Source organism: Rhinoderma darwinii, chromosome 8, assembly GCF_050947455.1.
Source record: "Rhinoderma darwinii isolate aRhiDar2 chromosome 8, aRhiDar2.hap1, whole genome shotgun sequence".
NCBI lineage: Eukaryota > Metazoa > Chordata > Amphibia > Anura > Rhinodermatidae > Rhinoderma > Rhinoderma darwinii.
Window position 1 is genome coordinate 28,356,987 of NC_134694.1, and position 26,237 is coordinate 28,383,223.

Genomic DNA, 26,237 nt, shown 5'->3' on the forward strand with positions numbered 1-26,237 from the left:
TGACATTGCTGCTGCCGCCTTCTACTGCCGCCTGCTACTACGGGATTCTGTCCTGTCCACTCTTTTTTTAATGTGCCGCTGTTGGTGCTGCTACTACTTCTACCACCAATCCACCCCCAGTGCCGTCTGCTACAAGCAAGCCTGCTCCACCACAGGGCTTTGTCTGTGACCGTCCAGTGTCTTTTAATGTGCTGCTACTACTACTACTACCACCACCCGTGCTGTCCGTTGGCTACCTCTACTACCACCAATACACCTCCACTGCCGTCTGCTACAAGCAGGCCTGAGGCCAGCCCCACAACAGGGCTTTGTCCTGTGACTGTCCAGTCTGTTTTAATGTGCTGCTACTACTACTACTACCACCACCAGTGCTGTCCATTGGCTACCTCTACTACCACCAATACACCTCCACTGCCGTCTTCTACAAGCAGGCCTGCCCCACCACAGGGCTTTGTCCTGTGACTGTCCAGTGTCTTTTAATGTGCTGCTACTGCTACTACTACTACTACTACCACCACCACCCGTGCTGTCCGTTGACTACCTCTACTACCACCAATCCACCCCCAGTGCCGTCTGCTACAAGCAGGCCTGCCCCACCACAGGGCTTTGTCCTGTTACTGTCCAGTGTCTTTTAATGTGCTGCTACTACTACTACTACCACCACCCGTGCTGTCCGTTGGCTACCTCTACTACCACCAATACACCTCCACTGCCGTCTGCTACAAGCAGGCCTGCCCCACCACAGGGCTTTGTCCTGTGACTGTCCAGTGTCTTTTAATGTGCTGCTACTACTACTACCACCACCCTTGCTGTCCGTTGGCTATCTCTACTACCACCAATACACCTCCACTGTCGTCTGCTACAAGCAGACCTGGAGGGCTTGTGAAAAGCCATTGCTTGTTGCTTTTACATCCATGTATGGATGAACCCCGGCAGGCATCTGCCAATAAAAAGGGTACATTTTTGGAGGGCTTGTCAAAAGCCATTGCTTGTTGCTTTTACATCCATGTATGGATGAACCCCGGCAGGCATCTGCCAATAAAAAGGGTACATTTTTGAAGGGCTTGTGAAAAGCCATTGCTTGTTGCTTTTTCATCCATGTATCTGTATGGATGAACCCCGGCAGGCATCTGCCAATAAAAAGGGTACATTTTTGGAGGGCTTGTGAAAAGCCATTGCTTGTTTCTTTTACATCTATGTATGGATGAACCCCGGCAGGCATCTGCCAATAAAAAGGGTACATTTTTGGAGGGCTTGTCAAAAGCCATTGCTTGTTGCTTTTACATTACATCCATGTATGGATGAACCCCGGCAGGCATCTGCCAATAAAAAGGGTACATTTTTGGAGGGCTTGTCAAAAGCCATTGCTTGTTGCTTTTACATTACATCCATGTATGGATGAACCCCGGCAGGCATCTGCCAATAAAAAGGGTAAATTTTTGGAGGTCTTGTCAAAAGCCATTGCTTGTTGCTTTTACATTACATCCATGTATGGATGAACCCTGGCAGGCATCTGCCAATAAAAAGGGTACATTTTTGGAGGGCTTGTGAAAAGCCATTGCTTGTTGCTTTTACATCCATGTATGGATGAACCCCGGCAGGCATCTGCCAATAAAAAGGGTACATTTTTGGAGGGCTTGTGAAAAGCCATTGCTTGTTGCTTTTACATTACATCCATGTATGGATGAACCCCGGCAGGCATCTGCCAATAAAAAGGGTACATTTTTGGAGGGCTTGTGAAAAGCCATTGCTTGTTGCTTTTACATCCATGTATGGATGAACCCCGGCAGGCATCTGCCAATAAAAAGGGTAAATTTTTGGAGGGCTTGTCAAAAGCCATTGCTTCTTCTTTTACCACCTTATATGTATGAACCCTTGCAGGCATTTGCTGCAAAAAATGGTTAATTTTTGTACCTTTTTTAACAATGCATTAAGCATACAACATGCACAAGTGCAGTGGTTTCTGTTAGTTATCACCGTGTCCCATCCGTTTTCCTATAGCCATACATATTGGCGTAACTTTGACACTAACTTTGCCTTAAAGACAGCTCAAAAGTACTTGGATACACTCATGGGTGACCTAAGAGTGTTATACAGGGCTTCTAGGGCTTTTAAACAGTGTTATACACGATTTTTAGGGGCTTTCTTGAATTACAGGTTCGGTCAGAATGAGTTTGGTCCGAATCAAACTTTTTCATGAAATTCGGCGAACCAGCCGAAACGAACTTTTAATAAGTTCACTCATCTCTACAGGGTGGGCCATTTATATGGTTACACCTAAATAAAATTGGAATGGTTGGTGATATTAACTTCCTGTTTGTGGCACATTAGTATATGGGAGGGGGGAAACTTTTCAAGCTGGGTGTTGACCATGGCGGCCATTTTGATGTCGGCCATTTTGTATCCAACTTTAGTTTTTTCAATGGGAAGAGGGTCATGTGACACATCAAACTTATCGAGAATTTCACAAGAAAAACAATGGTGTGCTTGGTTTTAACGTTACTTTATTCTTTAATGAGTTATTTACAAGTTTCTGACCACTTCTAAAATGTGTTCAAAGTGCTGCCCATTGTGTTGGATTGTCAATGCAACCCTCTTCTCCCACTCTTCACACACAGATAGCAACACCGCAGAAGAAATGCTAGCACAGGCTTCCAGTATCCGTAGTTTCAGTTGCTGCACATCTCGTATCTTCACAGCATAGACAATTGCCTTCAGATGACCCCAAAGATAAAAGTCTAAGGGGTCAGATCGGGAGACCTAGGGGGCCATTCAACTGGCCCACGACGACCAATCCACTTTCCAGGAAACTGTTCATCTAGGAATGCTCGGACCTGACACCCATGATGTGGTGGTGCACCATCTTGCTGGAAAAACTCAGGGAACATGCCAGCTTCAGTGCATAAAGAGGGAAACACATCATCATGTAGCAATTTCAGATATCCCGGGGCCTTGAGGTTTCCATTGATGAAGAATGGCCCCACTATCTTTGTACCCCATATACCACACCATACCATCAATTTTTGTGTTCCAACAGTCTTGGAGGGATCTATCCAATGTGGGTTAGTGTCAGACCAATAGCGGTGGTTTTGTTTGTTAACTTCACCATTCACATAAAAGTTTGCCTCATCACTGAACAAAATGTTCTGTGTAAACTGAGGGTCCTATTCCAATTTTTCTTTTGAACCATTCTGCAAATTCAGTGCGCCGATCTGGGTCATCCTCATTGAGATGCTGCAGCAGCTGGAGTTTGTAAGGGTGCCAGTTGTGAGTAGCTAATATCCGCCGAAGGGATATTCGACTGATGCCACTCTCCAGTGACATGCGGCGAGTGCTACGCTGTGGGCTATTGCTGAATGAAGCTAGGACAGCCACTGATGTTTCTTCATTAGTGACAGTTTTCATGCGTCCACATTTGGGCAAATCCAACACTGAACCAGTTTCACGAAACTTGGCAAGCAGTTTGCAAACTGTAGCATGGGAGATGGGTGGTCTCGTAGGGTGTCTTGCATTGAAATCTGCTGCAATGACCCGGGTACTACGTTCTCCAGACATCAACACAATTTATATCCGCTCCTCACGTGTTAACCTCTGCGAAACGTCAATGGCTGTAAACAAAGAGAAGCTTGTAAATAACTCATGAAAGAATAAAGTAACGTTAAAACCAAGCACACCATTGTTTTTCTTGTGAAATTCTCGATAAGTTTGATGTGTCACATGACCCTCTTCCCATTGAAAAAACTAAAGTTGGATACAAAATGGCCGACTTCAAAATGGCCGCCATGGTCAACACCCAGCTTGAAAAGTTTCCCCCCTCCCATATACTAATGTGCCACAAACAGGAAGTTAATATCACCAACCATTCCCATTTTATTTAGGTGTATCCATATAAATGGCCCACCCTGTACTTAGCACCTACAAAATAGATCTCAGAAAATCACTCATTCTGAATCCTTTCTATTCTAAGTAGGAAAACTGGAGGAAAGAACGAATTCCTGTTCTATAGCGATGAAGACGCTTGACATTTTCTACTACACAATACCTTTATTAAACAAAAAAATTTGAAGACAACTATTACTGTTACTCATATTAATGAAAAACTTATGATATAAAATAGCGCACATTCGATGTGCAAACATTATACCTGACCTGACAAAGGGACCGGTACGGTCCTGAAACGCGTAGTCTGCACGAATAAAGAAAGAATTTCATCATATGCATTGCATTTTTCCTTACTAGCCTGGCGCCGTTACCAAGAGACTGCATGAACCTTTTCTTTGTTTCCACTTGCTGTAAAGTAAATCACTTACAGCAGAATAGGTAAGATAGTACATTCCGTATTCCAAAGGAAGGAAAATAATATATAATCAGAATAAGTACATAAAAATATTATTATGAGAAAAGAATGTAATACATTCCCTTTAACATTGTATGCCTAGCTGTTAACTATAATTTTCAAAGTTTAGACCCAGCTCTGTTTTCTCTTATGATATTTAATATAATGTATAAGATATAATGTTGTTACCACACAATTATATTTAATAAGAAATATCACATTTTGGTGAGATCTTCCTGCAATATCTTCTAGACATTTAACATTTTAGTAATATTATATAATATCTGTCATTAAAACAAATAGTAAGAGATTGAAATCTAACCTATGTCTCGTGTCCCCAAGCAATTTTTAACCTGTGTTCATTTCTTGTCTCCTGGTCCTTTTATTTTCAAGTTGTGCAATAGGCTTTTAGAGTTAGGCTTCGTTCACATCTGCGTCAGGACTCCATTCATGGGTTGCGTCTGAGCTTTCCGTCAGGAGAACCCATGAACAGAATCAAAACTGAAACAAACGTAAACCATAGGTTTCCATTTGCATCACGATTGATTTCAATGGTGACGCATCCGGTGCAAATGGTTTCCGTTTGTCACCATTGTTTAAGGGTTCCATCGTTTTCAGGAATTCCATTTGTTTTAGTTTGGATTCCATTCATGGGTTCCCCTGATGGAAAGCTCTGACGGAACCCATGAACGGAGCTCCAACGCAGATGTGAATGAAGCCTTATCAGTGTGATTTTTTTTTACCAAATCCAAATTTATCTCATAAACAACAAGATCCAGGTTTGAATGTATCTAGAAATAAAGGTAATCCACAATACTTATGTGAAATACAATATTTCCCTTTTCACAAAGATCATATAGGACCTATTAACATTAACCCTTGGTTACCATTACAAATCTATGTGTTTACCCATAAATCATTGTTATGGTGTAAAGAATATTTGGGCATGTAGTAGAATAGTATTTTGGGCTAGCAAAATGCCATCACTTGTTAAGATAGAAAATAATGATTTAAAGCTTTTACCAATATGTGAAGTAGTATGAACAAAATACTTTTGCATTCTATATAAATTAAACACATGGGTTTAAGAATTTATTACACAAATGTGGTCATGACATTCTCAGAAATAAACTTCTAAGAACACATTTTAAATCCAAGGTCTTTAGAAACAAGAATCACTTCTTTTGTCATGCTTCCTATCATAGAGATTAGACTTCAAGGTACTCCAGTCACCCTTTTTATTTGCTATAGAAATGCAAGAATGGTCATCTACAAAAGACAAAACAAAGAAAATAAAAAACAAAGTGAATAAATTATATTTTAGGTATATTCATGGCCATTACTACACATCTAGAAACAAACAAAATGCAGATCATTCAGTTCATTACACCAAGTCATATATATGTTTTTAATTCCTATATTCCTATGTTACATGTAATAACTGCTGGGCTAGCTTTTGGGTTGCAAACTGGGCAATTGCCCAGGGCCCTCAACTCCTTGGAGACTCCAAGAACTGAACCCCCAGGAGCAGCGTGAGAGTGGATCACGTAAACCTTCACTTCCCTGTACCACCAGAGACATAACCATTAGCTCTGTTATTATTAAGGATTTTTTATTTTTTTTGCAGTATTAGGCTCTGCTCACATCTACGTTGAAGGCTAATTTCCCTCCATTGTGTTCCCTAAGGCGCCATTGGTGTCTGTCATGCAACGGAACCAACGCTTTAGATTTTTCGTGGACAAACCTGACTTGGATGTAAGCAGACACTTATTTGGACATTGAATAAGCAGTATTGTGTGGGAAATATATGGCAGTGTTAAGTGGGCACAACATTATATGATTTGGATAATGTACGTGTAGCATCCATGGCCGCGGGCCGTCGGGTTTACTCACCTCCCGACGCCCGGGGCCATGGATCCGTGAGCGCTGGTCCCCATCTCCTTCCTAGGAGACGCCGGCGCTAACTTCCGCTCTGTTCTGCTGTGTCCCGTAGGGTGTGCGCGCACGCTCGTGCCCGGCCTTAAAGGGCCAGCGCGTGCACTTAAGAAATCGTCATTATCATCAACTGCCATGATTTCCTGGTCTATAATAAGGCCCCAGGCCTTCTGATCCTTGCCTGAGCGTTGTTAGTTTTCCCAGTCTGTCTTGCAAATGGTCCCTTAGTGTTTCCCGTTCCAGTTATTACCCGTGCCTTGTTCCCTGTTCCTGTTTCCCGTGCTGTGCCTTTAGTATCAAGTCATGCCACATCCGGAGGAATCCGCCACGTCCTGTGTCATCTGCCACGACCGGGGGAATCCGCCACGTCCTGTGTCATCTGCCACGTCCGGAGGAATCCGTCACGTCCTGTGTCACCTGCCACGTCCTGAGGAATTCACCATGTCCTGTATTATCTGCCTCGTCCAGAGGAATCCGCAACGTCCTGTGTCAACTGCCACATCTGGAGGAATCCGCCACGACTGGCGCAAAGCTGCGGCCACCGTCTGGACTATCCAGGTACCCTTGTGCGGGACATTGTAATTCTGGGGTTTCCTGTTGTTTGGCCAGCTGCCTCCCCGCTGGGTCCACTAAACCGCTTCATGACAGTACGTAGGTATTATAGGCATTGCAGAGAGCTTTTATTTGGCAGTATTGTCTGGGCATTGTATAAAAGTATTTGTTATTGGATGGCAGTATTCAGGTATAAAAATTTGGTAAAAATACATATGTATATGTGATTAGGATAGATAGTAGATAGATAGATAGATAGATAGATAGATAGATAGATAGATAGATAGATAGATAGATAGATAGATAGATGATAGATAGATAGATAGATAGATAGATAGATAGATAGATAGATAGATAGATAGATAGATAGATAGATAGATAGATAGATAGATAGAATAGACATGGTAATTACAAGAATTGTCTAAAAATGGTGAGCAAGGTGCCCTAATTTACTTGTTAGTCATGGGTCCCATTTTCTATAGAACTGGCCATGAATATTTGAACTATATATATTAAAAATGTAGCTGCACTTTTTTCTGCACTTTTTAAGTCTAAACACTCTCATTTTACTTCTTCTGCATATATGCTGATAGGAAATACCATGATCATTTTAAGCAGAACAGAAACATCATGGATTAAAATCAAGAGAACATCACAATTTGAAACACATGATGTTTTAATGTAAATGTATGTGATCATGTAATCACCGCTGGATCTAGTATGTATTGTAAATAACATAAGCTGTTGTGTCTAGACATTGTGTTCTTATGGTTGACAAGCCTGTAATTGCAAGAAACCCCAGAAAACGCTTGGATAATTAAGTTATATTCTTGAAGATTCACAGGGGCCAGTAAGACAAAACAGATGAGCAAAAGAATGGACCTTTTCTCTTCTCTTGTTTAGTTTCCTTACGTCTTGCAGCTGTATAATTGACCTTGAGGAATTCGAGTAGTAATATCTGATGTTATGTCCAGATTTCTTAGGAATGTTTAATAAAAAGCCAAGTTTGACGTTGTCTTCACAGGTTGGTTTATACCTTTTCCAGTTAAGGAGAACCTTCACATAATATGGGCCAAAATATTTGGCCCCAATCATGTCTCAGATGGACCAAAGGTTTTCAAATTCTTTTCACCCCAGGGAATAACTTTTTCCTTTTCACAGTTATTCATATTTCATCGTAATATGACCTACCAAGAGGAACAAGAGTGGCAACTGCTATGAGGATCTGTTTGCCTTAGATTTATTTGTCACTTAAATCATTTAAACATTGGATTGACAAACCACGTTAGAGCTCTGTAAACTAGCACTAAATAATGTAATCCGGCACCCCATGCGGATAGTAATATGAACCTGAAGACATGGGAGACCTTTCACATCTGTCTAAAACTTCACAAATCAACCTATTACAAAATCTATTCGATTGACAGGGTTAGATTTGCTATTCAATGGTACTCCAAACACGAAGAAAGGTATTTCAGCTCCAGTTGCTTAAGGTGGAACTCCAGCCATAAAATAAATTATTATGTTTCATCACTGTGTGCAGTCTGTTTCGTAAGCTAACCTGTTAGTGCTTCACAATCAAAAAAAGATATTCAATATTTTTCTATTTTTTTAATTTTTTTTAAATTCTGAATTGACTTGGGCACCCACTTGAGCTGGTGCTATCTTAACCTCCGCAGACTGTTAGTGCTTCAGTTAGGGCTCCAGGGCCCGGGTTAAATTGCAATGTCTGCACCCCTTATAGTTACGACCCTGATATTAGCTCTTTTTAGACTAATGCATCTGTCAACCACTCAAACACAGTGGTTTTGCTCCCTTTCTCTGGTTTCCCTGGCAGCCAGTCACAGTGATATATTACAGAGGGATCCTTTATCAAACCAATACCTGCAGAGTGGGAAGTATGATATATCCACATTTTTAAACCAGAGCTTTCACCCTAATGCATGGCCTATAAGGATACCAGTTTGAAAAAGAATATGCCCCCAACAGTTTTTGTCTAAATCTCTTCAAATACACTTAAAGTGGTTATGTGGAAACCGAAAAGTATTAGCAGTGTAGTCACTGCAGCATGTGAGTACACCCGCTAATATACATTCCGGTCCCCCATTACGCTCATTATGAGATTGTAATAGATTTTTTGTGTGCTGGCGGGGGACCGGAAGTCTGGTTGCACAGACTTCCTTGATGACGACTCAACTCTTCGTCATGTGAACAGCTCCACTGTACTCTATGTACAAGCAGCAGCAGTATAACAGCGATTACATAGAGTACAGCGAGCCGGTCACATGACAAAGAGTTGGGTCGTGATTAATACTGTGCAACTAGACTTCCGCTAGCGCTATAAAAAAATCTCATAATCAGCGCGACGTGGACCGTAATGTATATTAGCAAGTGTACTCACATACTGTAGTGAGTACACTGCTAATAATTTTCAGACCCCCCGTAACCCCTTTAAAGCTACAGAAGGGTCAAATATTGTTTAAAGGAACAGTGTCATCACAAATTTTTTTTTCATATGTTAAAGATGTTAGTGCTTTATTAAAAACGTTTATATTTATTTGTGTGTTTGTGTTTTACTTTTTCTTATTTTTACACTTATTTTGGGCTGCCATTTTTTGTTCCATTTCTGTATGTGTCGATTAACGACACATACAGACATGGAATACGGCAGCCACAGTCCCATAGGGACTGCGAACGGCTCCCGTCCCATCCACTTCTGTGTACGCCGTCTGTGTGGGAACTGCGCATGCGCCGCTCCCACACAGTCCAATTTGAAATTGGCACCGTCGGCGCCATTTTCCTGTGGACCGGAAGTCGCGGCCGGACAGTAAGATTACTACTTCCGGTCGCGGCTTCCGGACTTGTGCACTTGGACCAGCGGCAGCAGACGGAGCGGACAGGCCGGAGGGAGCCGCAGCGGCAGGAGCAGGTAAGAGATTTCAATGTATGTTCGTGTTTGTGTACGTTTACTACTGTATGTAAACCTACTACACTGTGTGTTAGCTCAAAAAATGGCGACACACAGTGTAGGAGGATACACCGTTCAAACCCCTCGTTTATCCCGGCACTAGCCAGGATAAAGGAGGGGGGGATGCTGAGAGCTCACTAGAGCGAGGGCTTTTTACCCAATTTTGCAATGCTGCAATTTTGGGAATAGCTCCATCTAGTGACCAGCAATGGGAAATATTATAAATTAGAATCTAATATATAATATTTCCTGACTCTTGAAAATTTGAACAATGTTTAATCACCTACACACTAAATGTTTAATTAAAAAAAACAAAAACATGTTTTTCTGGCAACACATTCCCTTTAAGAGCGTACCATTAATCACCGGATGTTACTTTTTAAATTGGACATATAACAGAAGGTCCTGACTAAGAGTAGGGACCCATCATCCATCTATCCCAGATTTTCATAACTGAGATAGCGGAGTTGTATATAGAAGTAGCAACTCTATATTTGAACATACATAGTTTTACAAACATTCCAGGATTGGCACTATTATAAGGGGGCAAGTCTGTAAACACCAGGAGACCAAGAAAAACATCAGACACTTGTTCCTTTCCATTGGCAGCTGAAGATTTCGGGAATGCACTTTCTGCTTGTAAATGTCATCCATTAAATCACATGTAATAAATACACACATACCAGTGGGAACCTTTTTTACAAGGTTTTTTTTACAACCAATATTAAGTCAAGCGAAGTAGAGCGTATATGCACACATTTTACGGAAATGCATAGTGATGGATTTACAGGAAAAGCACACATACCTGGAAAATTATGTAATTTATCTATGATCCATTCCTGGGACATTTCCATATTTATCGGTGCTCTGTTCTCTATCTCCTGAAATGCTCAGTAATAGCTGAGGTGAGCGCAGGAAAGCTTGATGCCTGTGATAGGTATATTACACAAAGCTGGGGAAGGAAACATAGCTGCTACTGTAGGGGCAATATCTCCTAAAAGCTTTGTCACATGATGGAAGCTTATAGAAAGTCAAGTAACTACTAGGAAGCGGGGACTGAACAGTATTTACTAGAATTCTTTCTTTAGCAATTTTCTTTGGAATGATTTTACAAAATTCTCCCCTATAGTGATTATCTAGAAGGGGAATCAGGTTATTGCTCAAATCTCAAACTCCAAACTTATTCTCACATTTTAAATATGCACACTAAACTCAAAAAAAATTATCTGCTCTAGAGAACTACATTTCCTCAAATTTGCATATACTTTTTTTCCTATGGAGAGTTTCTTATATGTCTCTGTTATGTAAAATAAGTTTATGTATTACTCAAATTTTGGTACATTGAAATTTAATTTTTATTTTTTGAACATGCTCCTGCATTGCTCTCCAAAACTCATGATGCCAAAACCTTGTTCTAAGCTTTAAATGGAGTGTTAGGTATTAGAAAAAAAGGGCCTTCTTATTTTCCAGAAATAGCGTAACACTTGTCTATGGTAGTGTCTTATATTACAGCTTATTATATATCTTATATTACAGCTTTAAGACAATGGGCTGAGCTGCAATATCATGGACAGGAGAGGTGCTGTTTCTGGTAAAAATATTTTTTAATCATGGAAAACCCCTTTAGATGATCCTATTGGATAACAAAGGCATTGCCTGAAAACGTAGACCATGCTATCACCATAGGGTTCCATTACATCCATCTGAAACTGACCTTAGTCAAAGTCCTCTTGCACACGACCGAGTGCCACTCTGGCTCTTTTTCACAGCAACCAAGTGGAACTCAATAGTTTTCAATTTAGCGGGTGAATCGGAGACCGTGAAAATGGACCCGACTCTCCGATCCGGGGAAAGACAGAACATGTTCTGTTTTTCCACAAATCACGGACGGGACTCGGGCGGTGTACACGGTCATGTGCATTAGGGTTAAGAATCTTTACTAATTTCCTGAAGTAGTATTATATTTTTGCTACTGCATCTAAACTCTACCAAACTGGGAACCTGAAAAAAATCTTTCGAAAAACAGCAATGCCATCTCCATCAATTTGGTAGAATCTTCTTTATGGTCTTTTCGTCATGCCTCATTTCATGGAGTCTTTTGAAGAGCTGAAGGTAACTTTAACATTTTCATTTGCTCACCTCAGAAAATCGTATGACGCTATTCCATCCGTGCTCCACTGATCTTACTAAAGAAAAACTTAATACATTGAGTACAAATCATATCCAGGGCTCTAAGCTAAAAAAAAAAAAAAAAAGGACCTCTAACTCCTGAGTCCAAAATTGTAAAACCCAAATATTAATTAATTAAATACTTTTTTTTAAAATTAAGAACTTCAGTAAGTAAAAAAAAACAAGAACAAGAAATGGAAAGAAATATCACATCCCCAACTAATTCCCCTGTCTACGTCTGGTTGGAGCATTTGAAACTGGATGTATGGTCCCAGACATTTGTTACTGTATGTGATTAACCCATTAAAAAAATAAATTTCTACGGTACATTTCTTTTAGTACTGCTTAAAAAAATATTTAATCTAAAAATTACTTTGGTTGTAGTATGTAAAATAGTAGTCTAAGAAAATAATTCATTATGAGAAATAGAACTGTTATATATTGTCAAGCTGCAAACAAACATTTTCTTGTAATATTGTGCAAAAGGCCATCACAACCCTAGTTAGAAGGTTATAGACGACAGATTGGTGCTCTCACTTGTTTCTGGTCCTCCCATAGAGTTGAAAAGAGAACTAGAAGGTACTGTATGCTTGACCGGCGCATCATATAACTCCATATCATTGGCAAGGTGGTGAGGCACTAGGGTACTGCGTTTTAACAATTGGTAGAGGCCCCAGTGCTATGACCCTCACAGTTTTAACATTTATCATCGATCCCATTGATGGATGAGAAATGTTAATGGCTAGAATAACCCTTTCAATAGACATTAATTATAAAGTGAAGTCAGAGCTGTATAGAAAAGTATGTAGCTGATCATACATGGATGTACATTTTGTCAAACTAAACCAATATTCAATGAAAATGTGCAGTAATAGTATTTCAAGCAATCAGATATCCCTTCAAATAAGGTAACAATAATTAATTACAAAAATGTTCAATTCACTTGAAAAAAAAATTAAAAATTAAAAGAGAATATTTGTAGTGTAAAATACTGCAAAGGGTGAAATTTAAAAAAAAGCTGCAAATTAGATCTTAATAGACCTAAAAATAGTTTTTACTTTATATATATATATATATATATATATAATCTTTACTATACTGCAGTATCATAGAATGGTACCAAGTCTCTGCTCATTTCGAAACATGAATTAGTTATGTTTAATTAGTACATTAAATAACAGATTTTTTTTCTCAAATTTTGCATTCATTTTTCTCTCCTTCCTATTTCCGCAGTTAGAACTCTTAACTGTATCTTGATCTGAATGAGCCTCATTGTGTTTATCCGTCTTTGTTAATATTTTGTTAGTGTGACTAAGTTGATTCCTCATGGAGATGACTATAGCCTTTGGCAGGCGACAGATGGAAATCTAATATTTATTTTCCTGAGACATTGGTCTAGAGTTACTTAACCATGAGCTATGCCTCTACAAGCTTAATCAAAAGGCCTATCACAGGCAAGTAAAACATGATATATTTTTGGGCTCTGGCTGTAATTATTTGTGCTTAAAAGCGTGAAAAGTTTTAAATCAGAGACAGTAAAATAAATGTATTACAATGGTTGTCTCATCAGTACACATCCGTCCATATTCCCTTTTATGGCATATGACTATCATAGAGGAGTTCCCATCAGAACACCCCCTATCCATATTCCCTTTTAGGGCATATGGTAATTATAGGGGGTTCACCCACTCAGGACCACCCTCTATGAGCCAGAACTCTGACAACTTGGGCCTTCCATGTATTACATGCAGCGATCGCTGGAGTGGAAATGTCTAGTCTGTAAGGGGGTGAAGACACTAGAGCACGGGTAGGCAACCTTTTTTGTATAGCGTGCGGATAAAAATAAAATAAATCCAATGATGAAGTACCTAGAGTGCCATGCAAACATTTAATCAGCTCATTAAACGTACATTTCAGTGCAGCTCATGTCCCTGACTTTCTTTGTAAAGATGATTCATTAGGTTACTGAACACCAACTGAGGGGGTAGGTGCAGATAGGGGAGACTGCGACTACTGAAGAGCAGCTAGCGGGAACTACACACATGAGAGACCGCGAATACTGAACACCAGCTTGGGGGAGCTGCAGACAGGAGAGAGCGCGACTGAGGTTACTGAACACCAGCTTGAGGGGGCATGTAAGAGAGACCGTGGCTACTGAATTCCAGATTTGGGGGGGGGGGGTGCACATAGGAGAGACCACTACATTAAACACCAGCTTTGGGGGGGTGCACATAGGAGAGCTACAAGCTAACTTTTTCTTTTACGAAGCGGTTACGTTGCATATCACCAGGAGAGAGCAGCGCTTTATTATGCACTTGTCGATGTTTACCCCCGGGAGATAGAGAAGTGATGCATTATGTGCTTGTCAAGTATTCAACAATGACAAACAAATGAAGAACTGCTATCTCACCTGAGGATTCAGGGCCGCCAAGCGCATAATGAAGGGCTGCTCTCTCTTGCGGTGTTCAGTGCTGCCAAGCACACAACAACTTTGGTCACTGGGAGAGGGAAGTGTGCCAGCAAACTATGGCTGCATACCCCAAGCTGCTGCCATAGGTTGCTGACCCCTGCACTAGAGGTATTGTATGGGGACTTTACCACTGCAACTGACCTGCATATAAAGTTTTATACCCAAGGTCATAAGAAGGATGCAGCAGTTCTTTACTGGTTTACGGTGTCTGTGGAACCGAAGGCCAGAAGGGTTGTGCTACAGTGCTTCAGCTTGACAAGCTGTTCGGAATAATTTTGTAGCTGGGTTTCGTAACCACTCACATCAAGCGGGCGCTTAGACACTACATAAGAGTGGAACCATCAGCCATACAAATTGGCATAGTTAAGAAAGCATTGGAGCTGCAGAGGGTACAGTAAAATAACATTTATTTGTCTGTCATGGGGTGGATAATCACACTAACCCTCCCGTGCTGTAACTGGCACAATTGGAACTGCCTTAAAAAATGTAATCAAAGACATTAGGGAATCATTGAGGGGGTTATTGGAGGAGGTTACATAATTGTAGAGAAATCATCTTAACAGCCACCTAGTACCCAGAGCAGCAAGCGGTCTGAAGACTAGTTACCGGCAATGCCGGAAATATAATCAGTCAGGAAACTATGCTTGAGTGTGCCTTGTAAGCCAGGACAGGCAGCACTCAGCAGCCACTTTTATGTTCTTCTCTAGCTGATTTCTACAAAGTGACTGGTGCAATCCCAATTTAACTTGTGGGGAAAGCCACAAGGTACAGGGTAGGCCATCAGTGACTAGTTTCATAACTAGCGTTACATGTTGCGTTTTTGGAGGGTTTTTGGAGACTGTAGCCCAATCTTAGATCCTTCTTAGCATGTCTGCTTGGATTCAGGTCAGGAGGGGTTCACTTCAAATAGTAGATAGTGTTTTTAGTAAATGGTCACCCGTGGAACTGAATTAGCAAACTATTTATATGATATCATACCCTTTTCACATACACAACTGTGGATCCAACTGCAAGCATACACAGATATTTGTGATCATGTATACCTACCACAAAAGAGTTCCCAATAAAGCTGACCAGTACAGATAATGCAGATCCTGGCTCATAAAAGTATGTAGTGGGTTAAGGTCCAGTCGTATAAAGCTGGCCATATATGTTAGATTCATATCATCCGAACATGCTGATTCTGGCTGGATTGGCTGTCAGCCTAATGCTTATAGGGCAGCCTGAATTTTGATCATGTTGAATTTCAAACTACCGGATTCTTTGTGGCCCCAGGAAATTAAACACTTCTGGAAGTGTCTTATGTTCTATCTGTTTGGCCAATATAAATGTGCACATTTATGAGGGACTCGGAAGAGATAGCTGGTATGCAAGACATCTATCTCACATGTATGCTTATAGACAAGTCCGTCCAAAGTACCAGGCATCAGATAGAAAACGCTCATGAAAAGTTACCTCAATATTACAGAAAGTCTAAATAAGCATCGATAGCTGCTATAAAATATAATACCCCTAAAATCAGGTGTAAAGACTCACAGGACAAAGAGAAAAAGTAAACGGTATGTGGAAACTTCCTATGCTTATTTAGACACATGTATGATTAGATCAACTTATCGAGGGGGCCCATCACAACTCAATATTTTTGGTCCCAAGGAGTCGCTTTGAAACTGTTACACTATTAAATTGATCTTTGCAAAAATATACCAACCATGCCAGTTTTTGTGAGCAGTCTAAGGGTTGTTAACCATGAAAATTGCTCTACACTTCTAACATAGCTTCATAGTTCAGATCGTTTCAGCCATTTTTGACAGGCTGTATATTTTTTACAGTCTAGAGACGAAGGAAATCTTTTAGAAATATAGAGAGTAAAATACGTGCAATGCCCAAGGTCATTGTGATGTGTGTCATTATTTGAAAACTGAATGAATGAAAGAATAATTTCACATGTGCGAGAGGATTCTATATCAAATCCACATTTGAAGCACCCATCTGAGACCGCGGGAAAAACTTTCCTTGGTTGAACTTGATGGACATGTGTTTTTTTTTTCAGCCGTACTAACTATGTAACTATGTAACTATGTAACTATGTAACATGATCTGGAGCTTTGAGCCACCTTGCCGGTATTGAATAATTCACATCTTGACATTGTATGAGATGATTGTTTGATTATTCTAATGAAGGTTATGAGGCCTTGGTGAAGGTCTTTTCCCCCATAATCTGGTCACCGCAGGGGCATCCTGGTAGCAGGTATTTTATAACCTATAAAGTAGTGATAAAGCTTTTTGTATTGGGGATCTAAACATAACAGGTTACCATGAAAGTTTAATTGAAAATTATTATGAAAAGGGATTAAGCATATTGATATTTGATCACTTGGGGGTGAGGTTCTGATGGGACCTTCTCTAAAGGAGCAGTAAACTGTTATAGATTTGGTAATTTTATTTTCAAATTTAAAAACTTGCTATGTCTGTTTACACCTGAAATGGAATGGGAAAGGAGATGTTGGGCACGTCATGTCCAGAAGGAGCTTTTTAATGAAGGTTACATGTTTGTGTTCTCTGTCTTTATCTGAGATATCAGAAATCAATTTTTTTCTTTGACCGACCAAAGAATTTGACCATATCCAGTATATAGGAGATATAAGTTATTTCTGTTAGGCATATGAGGTTTGAAACTATTAGGGGATAGTTTCATTTGTCCGCCCCGGGCGAAGCCGTTGGTGGAACGAGCATCGAGTGTTGGTGGGTGTACCTCATGTTCTGTCATTTTGCATTTGTTGTGTATATTCTTTGGGGAAGACTGGAGCCCTCTCCTTTACTTCTTCGCTTCATGTCTCAGCTGAATTCCTCCTTCCTTATGACTTTATGGTACTGAACCTTTATGCCCTTTTACGTGGTTTAGTAGTATCTGATTCATACGCTGCAGTACATGCAACTTGCTTTATATTTGCTCTGCATTTTTAATATCACACACAGAATATATCTTTAATTGTGTGTTTGAGGACTATGTCATTCCTACCCCAGGGGAAGATCTCTTTGAATAATGATTTAATTGTTTCATTAAGACCGCCCATTTTTTAAATAGAAACTGACCCAATGATTTGTTAACCTCTATGGGTCAGCTTTCTCTTACCCCCGGAGATCAGCCGTTTGCACATACATATAACCCTGCATTGGGTAACTATGAAATGGAGACCCCTCTCCATGAAGTCCATATACCCCATTAGGTCATGCCAGCTGCAGTGTAACCCTGGCTATATGCCCTATTATGGCATGGGTTAAATGAATATCTATTTTGGAACCTTTGGAGTTTTGGCATATTTAGCTAATAAAATTTGCCAGGGCTGCCGACAGAGGCTCTAAATGGCCTCGAACAAACTGGAACACTGCAAGACCATTTAAAAACAAAAGGTATTTACCAGCCAACTTCCAGCACATATCCACACAATGAGAAAATTGTTTCTCGTTCTGGGATAGTTGAGATATTCCCATTTTAGACATTTATGGCATATCCATAAATGTTTGAAAGATGCGGGTACAACCTCTGGATCCCGCACCTGCCTCACTCGCTGTGCTTGGCTAATAAATAAATAGGAGTTACGCCGTCAGTTCGCTGTTTAGCAAATAGGTGCGGGTCCAAGAGATGGATATGCCATAAATGCCCCTTTAAGCCTTTTGTTGTGTGGATATATGCTGAAATCTAGCTTGTAAATACCCTCTGTTTTAAGAAGAGTTTGCTGTGTATATATACAGAAAAAGAGACATCTGTATAGTCAGGGACATACACAGATTTGAGAATAAGAATCAAAATGTAGTATATGTTTATGCTTGAACTTCTGGAAGAAATAAGAGCATCATGATCATAGGCTTGTCCTTCCCTCACATTCTAATACTGAGGGGTCTGTCCAGAGGGGAATCCTTGTGCAGGATAAATCTAGCCGGGACCCTCTTTTCATTGGGGACAATAGGAACTGATAAGCCCAAGATGCCCTTGACAACTGAAACACAAAGTTTAATTTAATTTTAGCCTGATTTTCTATTGCTATGTTAAAAAATACATTTAAAATTAATTGACATAAAATAACTTGTTTGTGCCAAGAAAAAAAAAAATGACAGTTCAATTAGGTAACATGGAAACAAAAGAAAAATAAATATTTGGTGGTGAAAGGGTTAAACTAGAAACATAATGTGATTAAATACCCTGCTAAGGGATGATATTTAAGTTAAAAGTTCTCTATTTTATCTGTTCATTTATTTTAGCCTACAAACTAGGCCATGAAATCCTCAGGGAACGAAGATCCTATATTTGACATTGCTCTTCACCTCAATGATAAGAAATGATAAAGGCGAATGCAGAAAAAGTTACAGAATTAATTCTTATGAAGTTTTTAAAAGGTGAAGTATTTAAGTTCTATATTTTATACATGTTAAACCCATTTAAAGGGGTTGTCCACCTAAGTCAACTCCATTTTTTGAGGCAGCTTCCCAACAATGAGCTGATCACCATTATTGCCACGAGAAGTGTAGAATTACACGACGCTCATTAATGGTAATGGGCGACCATATAATACATGGTCACTTGGAGTCCTTTCTGGCTAAACGAGGAGGAGTGCCAGCCCAGGATACACCTCAATGACATCCATATGCCCTAATAGGCATAAGGTCAGGCATTTTCCGCTTTGTACAACACCTTTTCAAATCAGCGCTAAAAGACTGTATGTTTGTACTTTAAATTATGTCAAACTTTAAACCACAAGCTTATATCCTATAGACAGTAGCCTCATGCTTGTGTTGACTGTGTGCAGTGTACATTGATGATGAGCTGTGCATGTAAGGGCAATATAAGCAAAAACATCCATTAATGTACAAAAATAGCAGTGTACATGAAGACATTACATACATATATGTAATGTATCCACAGCTGCAGTCCCTGAAGTGTAAGTTATGTAGGTCATGTGATTTATATACTCTATCAATCTTAGTTAAGGCACATCTTGACTCCTTATTTAGTTAAACATGTATTGTCTCATACTGTGCTTAGTTTATTACTAAACATACCCCCTGGCATTTTTCCACCATCCTTGGAAATACTGTTGTAATCCTGGTGTGTTTTTTTTCCCTACATTCATCAATTAACCCCCCTACTGTAGTCTAAATCAGTGGTCCGATAGACGCACTAAAAAAAATGAGAGAATTTATAGTATCGATGTCTACGAACAAAAAGAAAATGTATAATAACACAAGTTTTGAATGACCCACCAAAAATACCAGGGGATTCTCCGGTGGGCAAAGGATCTGATTTATAAATGGGTCTCAAAGGTCCAGTAGGAGACAACACAATTTGAAGCTGAATTTAAACTCATCATTTTGGATTCAACACAATAATTACAGGAGAGCTCAGTGTAATGTGGACATGTTCTGTATAGATTGATGATCCCCAAATTATCTGACACTGGATAGATGGCTAGATAGATAGATAGATAGATAGATAGATAGATAGATAGATAGATAGATAGATAGATAGATAGATAGATAGATAGATAGATAGATAGATAGATAGATAGATATGAGATAGATGGATAGATAGTGTCACGTTGGGTACGTGGACCCTATGGGCCGTACCGCCTTGACGGTATGGCAGCTGGCCAACAGGACACAGGTCACAGTCTATAGTTCGTACAGTGTACCTGCGGTAGCTCAGACAGTAGCAAGACAGGCTCGGCTAGGACTAGGCAGCAGGCACACGCCAGGCGTGGTGTAGCAGGACAGGTGGGGTACAGCAGGATAGGCGTGGTACTCAGTACAGCACGACTTTGGCTCAACACGCCGCTTGATCAGGATTGCACGGGATACAGGTTACAGGTAGCAGAAACGGGAAACACTGGGAACTGGAAACCACTTAGGAAACCATTTGCTTAGACATACTAGGGTATCGACAACAACACTCAGGCATTGCAGGAAGGGGCTGGGCCCTTCTTATAGTCCAGGGTGCTCATGGGCTAATTTTAGTATAATTTTCAGGTGCGCACGTTGGTCCTTTAAAAGGGGGCACGAGCGTGCGCGCGCACCCTACGGGACCCGGCCGGGAGAAGCAGAAGTGAGCGCTGGCGTCTCCTGGGGAGGAGGTGGGGACCAGCGCTCACAGTTCCATAGCTGCGGGGGTCAGGAGGTGAGTGAGCCTGACGCCCCGTGGCCATGTGCATGACAGTATCTCCCTCTTACGCCCCTCCTCTTAGGACCAGTACAAGAGAGAAACTTCTTCAGGAGTTTAAGGGCATTAAGGTTCTCTTCTGGCTCCCAGGACCTCTCTTCAGGACCAAACCTCCTCCAATCCACCAAATAAAAGGTTCCTCCACCCACTCTCTTGGTGTCCAGGATCTCCTTAACCTCAAAAGTCTCTGATGAACAGCTCGGAGTCACTGCAGGAGTGGAAGTCTTGGAGTAGCGGTTCAAGATCACCGGCTTCAGCAGGGAGACATGGAAGGAGTTGGGGATCTTGTGGGTAGGAGGCAGCCAAAGCTTGTAGGAGGCCGGGTTGATTTGTTGCAAAATCTCGAAGGGTCCAAGCAACCTGGGAGTAAATTTGTACGATGGTACCCTCAGCCGGATATTCCTAGAGGACAGCCAGACCTAACCACCTGGAAGGAACTGGGGAGACTCTTGTCTTCTTGTGTCTGCCATTCTCTTCATGCGGTCGACCGCCAGCAGAATAGAAGATTGAGTATGCTGCCAGATCTGTAGAAAGTCCCTGAATGCACAGTCAGCTGCAATCACCTGGGATGTAGTGGAAACAGGAAGAGGTATACGAGGGTGTTGGCCATAGATAATGAAGAATGGACTCTTAGCGGTGGACTCACTAGTGTGTTTGTTGTAGGAGAACTCAGCCCAAGTAAGCAGCTTCACCCAGTCATCATGCTGCCTGGAGATAAAGTGTCATAGATAGTTCTCCATAATCTGGTTTATTCTCTCGACTTGACCATTGGACTGGGGATGATAGGCAGAGGAAAAGTCCAACTTCACCCCAAGGAGTACGTAGAAGGCTCTCCAGAACTTTGAGGTGAACTGAACCCCCCGATCCGAAAACAATATGTGGAGGCAAGCTGTGCAGGCAGAAGATGTGTTGGACAAAGAGATTGGCCAGTCGGGAAGTGGACAGTAGGCCGGTCAGTGGAACTAAATGAGCCATCTTGGAGAATCGGTTCAAAACCACCCAGACCGTACTGAAACCAGCAGAGAGACGCAGGTCCGTGACAAAGTCCATAGCAATGTGTTGCCAGGGGGCATCGGGCAGAGGCAATGGCTGGAGCAGGCCTGCCGTTTTGGAGTGGGCAACTTTATTTGCTGCGCACACCGTGCAGGAGGAGACAAAGTCTGTGATGTCTTTGGGCAGCGTGGGCCACCAGAACTGACGAGCAATCAGGTCTCGGGTCTTACGGACACCCGCGTGACCTGCCAATTTGGAACTGTGTCCCCAACGGAGGATTCTTCTTCTGTTAGCTAGACGCACAAAAGTCCTCCCTGGGGGAATGTCTCTAACTTGCAGAGGGTAAACGGGGATGATGCAGGACGGGTTAATGATACTCTGTGGAGACTCCATAGTGTCTTCTGTCTCGAATGACCTGGACAGGGCATCGGCCCTCACATTCTTGTCGGCCGGACGGTAGTGGAGCTCAAACTGGAACCAATCAAAGAACAGCAACCACCTGGCCTGACGGGTATTCAGTCGTTGGGTCATCTGGAGATAAGTGAGGTTCTTCTGGTCCGTAAATATCAAGATGGGATGAACTGCGCCATCTAATAGATGTCTCCACTCCTCCAGAGCTAATTTCATGGCCAGTAACTCCCGATCCCCAATCGAGTAGTTGTGTTCTGCGGAAGAGAAGAGCTTAGAATAATAGCCACATACCGTTGACTTGCCCTTGGAACCTCTCTGGAACAGGAGTGCTCCAGCACCGACAGAGGAGGCGTCCACCTCCAAAGAGAACTGTCGAGAAATATCTGGATGATGGAGGATAGAGGCTGACGTGAAGGCAATCTTTAGGCTATTAATTGCCTCTGCTTCTGGAATCCACACCTTGGCGTTCATGCCTTTCTTAGTGAGGTTAGAGATAGGAGAGTTTAGTGAGGAGAAGTTTGGAATGAACTGTAAGTAGAAATTGGCGAATCCCAGGAAGCGCTGTATGGCCCTCAAGCCTTGAGGGCGTGGTCATTCCTGGACGGACTTTACTTTTTCAGGATCCATCTTGAGACCTTGATTCGAGATGATGTAGCCCAGGAAGGGTAGAGCAGCTTTCTCAAACACGCACTTCTCTAACTTGGTGTACAGGCGATTCTCCCTTAACCTCAGCAAAACTTGATGGACATGTCTCCGATGAGTCAATAGATCTGGAGAGAAAATCAAGATGTCATCAAGATAGACCACAACCCAAACATAGAGGAGGTCACGGAAGATGTCATTAACGAACTCCTGGAAAACCGCGGGAGCATTACACAGGCCGAAGGGCATTACTAGATATTCATAGTGTCCATCATGGGTGTTAAATGCAGTCTTCCATTCGTCACCCCGGCGAATCCAGATTAGGTTGTAAGCCCCACGCAGGTCTAGTTTTGAAAAAAACTTGGCACCACGTATGCGATCAAACAGTTCAGAGATCAATGGCAACGGATATCTATTTTTTACCGTGATCTGGTTGTGACCCCGGTAGTCGATGCAAGGACGCAGAGAACCATCCTTTTTCTTGATGAAGAAGAACCCGGCTCCTGCCGGGGAGGAAGACTTCCGTATGAAGCCCCTCTCCAAGTTCTCTTTAACATAGTCAGACATGGACAGAGTCTCTGGCAAGGAGAGAGGATATACCCTATCACGGGGAAGGGATGCACCAGGAACTAGGTCGATAGGACAGTCATACGCCTGGTGTGGGGGCAGTGTCCCAGCCTCTTTCTTGCTGAGGACCTCCGAAAAGGCAGAGCAATGACCAGGCAATCCCGCCAAGGACTGAGGCAGAGGAGGGTGAGCCGAACTAATCTGTACCAGGCAGCCGTTGAGACACTCGGGACCCCACTGGAGAACCTCTCCAGAATTCCAGTCCAGGACTGGGGTATGTAGTCGGAGCCAAGGCAGACCCAGCAGCACGGGGTTGACGGCCCTGGGCAGGACAAAGAACAAGAGGAGCTCGAGTGGAGAGCTCCTACTTGAAGCCTCAGCGGTTTGGTCACAGCTATAACTGGGTCTGGCAGAGGTAGTCCATTCACGGATGCAACCATCAACGGCCTCACCAGAGGGGTAGCGGTCAATTGGAGAAGATCCACCAGGCTTTTCAAATAAAATTAACAGCGGATCCAGAGTCCAGATACGCAAAGACACGATGCGTTCTCTCGCCGGACACTATGGTCACGGGAATGGACAATTTAGACGAAAGTCCTTCTTTACCCAAGGTTGTCTCTCCTACCAACCCTAGGTTCTGGGGCTTTTGGGGACACAGACGAACAAGATGGCCTCCGAGGCCGCAATATAGACAGAGTCCCGTGGTGCGTCTGCATTGTCTCTCTTGGGTAGACAGCTTAAACTGGTCCATCCTCACAGACTCCTTTGGAGGATCAGCAACTGAGGACAGCAGGGTTTGCTGCAAAGTAGGAACCAGACTAGGGAGTCTTCCTTCCTGATGAGCTTCTTGGAACCATTCTTGTATCCTTATATCAATCTGGGTGGCCAGAAGGATGAGGTCATCCAGGGTAAATGGTAGATCTAGGGCGGCAAGCTTGTCCTTAGTCTCAGGAGACAATCCCTGCCCGATTGTAGCCTCAGTGTTCCACAACAATTCTCCCGCCAGGGTGCGAAAATGAATGGTGTACTCGCCCATGGAGGTGTCTCCCTGGCGTAGGTTCAGTAAGGAGGCGGCTGCAGACGAGACTCATACAGGCTCCTCAAACACCAAACGAAATGTCCGGAGGAACCCCTGGAAGTCACAGGTCTCTGGTCCTTGCCTCTCCCAGATAGGATTCACCCATGAAAGGGCTCTGCCAGTGAGGAGAGAGATGATTAAAGTGACCCTTGCGCCATCAGATGAAAATGCCCTTGCATGTGCAGGCTAAAGTGGATCTGCCACTGGTTCAAAAATCCATGGCAGGTCCTTGCGTCACCATCATAGCGGTCAGGAAGTGGCAAAGAAAATCGGGGATCAGCACTGCCAGGAGGTGTAGTCAGAGGAACAGTACTGCCAGGAGGTGTAGTAGGAGGAACGGCAGCTTGCACCTCCAGCCGACGTTCAATAATGTTCAAGGTCTGGAAGAGTTGGTCCTGTTGAGACCGGAGGTCTAGCATATCCGTCTGCATCTCTTGTGACTTCATCGTGGTCTTGGATTGACCAGCGGGGTCCATGGCCTGAGCGTACTGTCACGTTGGGTACCTTGACAGTATGGCAGCTGGCCAACAGGACACAGGTCACAATCTATAGTTCGTATAGTGTACCTGTGGTAGCTCAGACAGTAGCAAGACAGTCTCGGTTGGGACTAGGCAGCAGGCAGGCGCCAGGCGTGGTATAACAGGACAGGCGTGGTACAGCAGGACAGGCGTGGTACTCAGCCCAGCACGACTTTGGCTCAACACGGCACTTCATCAGGATTGCACGGGATACAGGTTACAGGTAGCAGGAATGAGAAACACTTAGCAGACCATTTGCTTAGACATACTAGGGTAACGACAACAACGCTCAGGCATTGTAGGAAGGGGTTGTGCCCTTCTTTTAGTCCAGGGTGCTCATGGGCTAATTTTAGTATAATTTTCAGGCACGCACGCTCGTGTTTGCTCTTAAAGGGCCAGCGCTGGGAGAAGCGGAAGTGAGCGCTGGCATCTCCTGAGGGGGGACCAGCGCTCACAGTTCCATGGGTGCGGGCGTCAGGAGGTGAGTGAGCCTGATGGCCCGCAGCCATGGGCATGACAGATAGATAAACGGTTGAATGTATAGATAGATAGATAGATAGATAGATAGATAGATAGATAGATAGATAGATAGATAGATAGATAGATAGATAGATAGATAGATAGATAGATAGATAGATAGATAGATAGAGAGAGAGATACATCCTGAAATCTGACACTGGATCCTGTCTCTACTGTACATACAGTATGTATATATATATATATATATATATATATATATATATATATATATAATGTAATATGCCAAGATGATAGCAAACAAAGTGAAAAGCCATATTCCTTCTCTCATTTATAAACATCAAGTAGGTTTTTTGGCCCCTGAAGACAAAGGATACCTCAAAGGATGCCACAACGCAACTGTCAACATAACCTATGGAATCCCTTTAATTCCTTTAAGCTCTCCTCATCCTAACCTTGTTACTTTTATGTATATAAATATTAATCAGTTTGCGGTTCGCAAATGTTCATGTCCATTGTGTACGGGTTACTAGCAGTAAAAGCCTTGGCTCTCTGTCATTCTACCTGTATACATAATACAAGAAGAGTTAATTCTTGGTGCAAAACATAAGAGTGTGCGGGGGTATGAGAATATACTTTTTGAATAGAGTTTATAACATTAATCCTCTACAGCTGAAATAAAGAGACTTTTTTTTTGTTGCGCAACTGGAAAGCAGAAAGAATAATGAGGACAAGTAGAACCTCAGCTGTTTGCCTTGTGGCTGTGGATAACTTCATGTCTCCTACGTACTGTGCACTCATTACTACATAAGCAGGATCTTCCAATATTTTTCTCCTGTATCTTATATTGCATATTGGTAAAGATAATAGGGCAGATTTATCAATGTTTTGACATTGGTTTTCATATATA